Source organism: Acomys russatus, chromosome 15, assembly GCF_903995435.1.
Source record: "Acomys russatus chromosome 15, mAcoRus1.1, whole genome shotgun sequence".
In the NCBI taxonomy this organism is placed as follows: domain Eukaryota; kingdom Metazoa; phylum Chordata; class Mammalia; order Rodentia; family Muridae; genus Acomys; species Acomys russatus.
Genome location: NC_067151.1, coordinates 20,314,839 through 20,319,690, shown reverse-complemented (window position 1 = coordinate 20,319,690; position 4,852 = coordinate 20,314,839).

Sequence of the window (4,852 nt, the reverse complement as noted above, 5' to 3'; positions counted from 1 at the left end):
CGGGCTCCTTACACCCAGTTTTTGAAAGAACAGTGAGACAAGCACATATGGAAAGACACAAAAAGAGACTCGCCTACAGACAGATAAAGTTGAGCTAACAAAGACGTTTGTTTTAGGGTTACCATTGCTGCGAAGAAACCAAAAGACATGTTTTTTGTATGACCGAAAAACAAGTTGGGGAGGAAAGGGTTTATTTGGTTTACACTTCCATATTTCAAGGATTCAAATAGGGCAGGAACCTGGAGGCAGGAGGAGATGCAGAGGCCATAAGAGGGGCGCTGCTTACTGGCTTGCTTTCCCGGGCTTGCTCAGCCTGCTTTCTCGCGGAACCAGAGACCGCACCATCCACCATGGATGGCCCTCTCCCACTGGTCACTAATTAAGAAAATGCCTTCAAGCTAGATCTCATGGAGGTATTTCTCAACTGAGGCGCCTTCCTGTCTGATGACGCTAGCTTTAGTTGACACACAACCAGCCAGCACAACATTTTTCTAGACTGGGCGCGGTGCTCGGTGCTCGCCTGTAATCCCAGCACTCGGACGGCAGAGGCAGGCAGAGGCCAGCTTGGTCTTGTCTACAAAGAAAGTCCGAGACAACCAGGGCGTGTTACAAGAGAAACCCGCCTTTAAAAACAACAACAAAATGTCTAGGTAAATCCCAGCACAGTCTCTTATTGCTGTTGGACCTCACCAAATTTGACACTGGTGTTCAGTCATGCTGTTTCCTCTCTTTTTAAATGTGATTTTGCTGTCTACAATATGTAGATAGCTCTTAGAAATTAATTCTTTCATTATTTCCGTATTCTTTTCTAGAGAGTGTGCATGTGCCGCAGCAGGCACGCAGAGGTCAAAGGACAACGTGTTGAGGTTGGTTCTCTCCTTCACGATGTGGGGCCTGACTTGGTGGAAAGCAATGTTATCTGCTGATCCATCTCACCAGTTCATTCTGTTTCTTAAAATGTTGTCGCCTGGCTTCCACAGCACCATCTTTCTGCTGCTGCTTCTCCCACCTCTCTGCTGACTCTGTCCAAGCCTCACACATGAGAAGGGGCCTTTTGGAAAAATCTAAAAGAAGGGGTAATTTTAGTTAAGATATTTTTATAAGAAACAGAGAAATAAAAAGTAAGGCGGGTCATGGTGGCGCATGCCTTTAATCTCAGGACTTGGGAGGCAGAGGCAGGTGGATCGCTGTGAGTCTGAGGCCAGCCTGGTCTATAAAGCTACACAGAGAAATCCTGTCTCAGAAAAAAAAATTGCCTGGTAATGCTTATAATGGATACAAGAAAGATAAGGAATGGAAACATCGGGTTAAAGACTATTAAGCTAGTCCATCAGCTGAGCAGGTAACCCTAGCTTCCCAGAAGGAGTTCTCCGCCCTATTAAACTCTGGCAGAAAACTGTTCACACACTTTATCAAGAATGCTAATTGCTTCCCAGAAGGAGTAGTAAATTACATCACACCAAAAATTCTGTCCTAGACCAAGTTTGAACCCATTTTCATTCTCACCCTCTTAAATGTTAGTTTCCTTTAGGATGCTACCCCCAAGTCATTTCCCATTCTTGTGAGATCTCCCAGGGTCCCCCAACACCAGTCTTATCCTTCAATTCGTACTTTTATCTTTGAATTCTTTTTAAAAAGTGTTTTTTAAGCTTAAAAAAATATGTCCTGGAACTCACTAGGCTGGCCTTGAACTCGCAGACGTCTGCCTGTCCTGCCTCCTGAGTGCCCATATTAAATGGTGAGACCTTACATTCATGCCTATCTCAGCAGCTTCTTAAACACCATTTGTAAGCTCAGCTTCTGCTCAACAGAAGTACTCTTCCTCACACGTCATGACTCCTTTTTTTTTTTTCTTTTTAGTTTTTCAAGACAGGGTTTCTCTGTGTAGCCTTAGCTGTCCTTAGAGTCACTTTGTAGAGCAGGCTGGCCTCGAACTCACAGCGATCCACATGCCTTTTCCTCCCGAGTGCTGGGATTAAAGGCGTGTGCTACTACACCCGCTACGTCGTGACTCTTGATTTCTTCTCCCTCTCAGTTGGTGATCAAAGGACACGGGAACATGGGGAAACTGAGGAGGAAAAGAACTCTACCTCAGAATCTAGTGGAAGACATCTATTAGAGCAGAGAAACTCCTGGCCACAGGAATAGAATGCCTGGCCAGGTTAGCAGCCTGACATTGCACTCTGGTTGGTTCAGTTGGTTCCTAGGACCACACCCCTACAAGACAGCTCCCCTTAGGCCATGCAGAGGAAGAAGCAGACTACTTAGTCCTTCACTGAGATCCTTACGCTTTCCTTCCCATGATCCCCTACCTTTGTATAGAAGCTAACATACCACAGCCACATAAGGGTCATGTCTGGCCACCTTTCGGAATTACTCAGAATTATTCAGAAAAGCATATAACTTTACTTCTTTCTATCCCTCAGTGTACTTTCTTTAACATTCTGGGATTTCCCCCACACCATTTGGACTTCCTGACTCTTTCTCTAAAAACCTGCCTTTCTGCTCTGGGGCCGCTCATCAGCCCAGGTGTCTGGCCTCCATGGTGGCTTCAATGACACAGCTTTTTTCCTTCTTTCCTCCTCCTTCTCCTTGCAACTCTGGTTTTTTTTTTTTTTTTTTTTTTTTCTTTTAAACTCTAATAAAAAATCATTTTGAGCTTCTATTGAGTCCATTCTTAAAGTCTTCTATAAATGAGGGGCTAAGACCACAAAGGACCCTGATTTCCCTGCGTCCCTGTCACCAGCTGAGAACTGAGAAGTCCAACAGCATTAGCTATGGTTGCTAAAGGCCCAGAGCTCTCGCCAGAAACTCCACCTACAGCAGAAACAGCACGTCCGCAGCCCCTTGTGCAACCCTGATGGCTTCTGGTTTTCTCTTATCTGACTGTCATCCTACCCCAGGCTCCTCTGGAAGCACTGTATTATCTCAAGTATGGATAAAGGAAGCAAAGACAGAAGCCACCTTCGAAACCTGCTAAACATCAAATCCAGAAATCCCAGGCTGACCTTAGCTCACCACGGGAGCACTTAGTCAGGAGTGTCAGTCACCGAAAGAGGGGTCCACATTCAGCTCTCAAGTGTTCCTTACTCTCAATTTTAATAAACGCTAACTTTGCTTTATGCTGGTTTGTCCTCAAATTTCATCCATGCCTTGACTGGGGATCAGGTTTTGTTTAAGGGGAGGTCTCTTAAAAAGACTCCACCCTAGCCAGCCTTGGTGGTCCACACCTTTAAATCCCAACTTTTAGGAAGCAGAGGTGGGTCTCTGTAACTGTAAGGCCAACTGGATCTACAAACTGAGTTCCAGGCTGGACAGGGCTACATAAAGAGACCCTGTGTCAGAAACAAACGAAGCAAACAAACCAAAACAAAACTTCATCCCTTTGCCTGGAGAGATGGCTTAGGGGTTAAGAACCACTGCTCCTCCTGAAAAGGACCTGGGTTCTGTTCCTAGTATCCCTGTGGTGGCTCACAACCATCTATGAACTTCAGTTCTAGGAGTTCAATGCCCTCCATGGGCACTATATGCATATAGTGTACATGCATACATCCAGGCAAAACCTCACACCTCAGACCTTTTGTTGTTTTGTAAATTTTCTTTTCTTCCTTTCTTCTCCTCCTTGAGGAGGAGGAGGAGGGAGAGAAGGTGGAGGAGGAGGTTTATATATACACAATAGCGTGTTACTCAGACATAAAGAATAAACCCATGCTGTTGGTGGGAAAAATGGATAGAACTAGAGACCCTGTGTTGTCTGTGGCTACACAGCAGGAGGACAGCTGAGACCCAAGCCACCAGCAGCCTCCATTGGGGTGAAGCTGATGTTCATCTTTGCTGAGGGAAGAGAATTCTAGAGAGAGCCATTAAGAAGCAGTTGGAAGTGGAAGACGTTCTTAACAGGGGTCTCATCACAGAGGTCAGCAGGAAGAAATGTCTGAGCTTCCTGAGGGAGAGACAGACCTGTATCACCACGATGGCCTCTGTAGGTTTTAGAAGCCTTTGACCTTTAATTCTTCGGTGGGTTTCTAAGGCACCATCCCTTCTCTATCTCCGTGGATCACTGGGTTTGCTGAGTGGCTCCTAAGGTGCCTTGGCTGGAATTACAATCTGGGAAGATAAAATCAGGAGCCACCAGAGTTGCACAAGCAAGCTAGGACATGTTTTTTGACTTTAAGGGGGTTTCTGTTGAGATGCCTAGAAAATTGCAGGTTTTCAGAGAGAAACACCTGAAACAAATGCTATTTGCATTAGAATCCTAATTCTCATCTGGCTAGACATTGAACTAGAGACTAAGAGACTCTCTTCTCATGTCTCCATCTCTCTGTCCTGCCTTAGTTTTAATCAAAATAAGCCAGACCCAGAAAGACAAGTATTTCATGTTTTCTTTTATTATGGAAAAATACAGATGGGGTTTTTTGGGGTTTTTTTTTGTTTTTTGTTTTTTGTTTTTTTTGTTTTTTTTAGACAGGGTTTCTCTGTGTGGCCTTGGCTGTCTTGGACTCACTTTGTAGATCAGGCTGGCCTTGAACTCACAGTGCCTCTGCCTCCTGAGTGCTGGGATTAAAGGCGTGTGCCACCACCGCCTGGCAGATTTTTTTAAAGGCATGAAAGTAGAAGGTGGACGATTTGAGAAGACGGGGAGGAGGGGAGCTGGGACAAAAGAGGGATATGGGTGAATAAGAGCAAAACTTGATGTTTACAGGAACGAAATGTCATAAGACACCTGTTAGCTTCGTACGACAAATATGTGCTTTTAAAAGGAGACATTCCTTAACATTTCTAATCTGATGAAAGTAAAACATTGTTGAGAAAATCACACTAAAAACAGAAGGGCTACTACAGCCTTATTTCT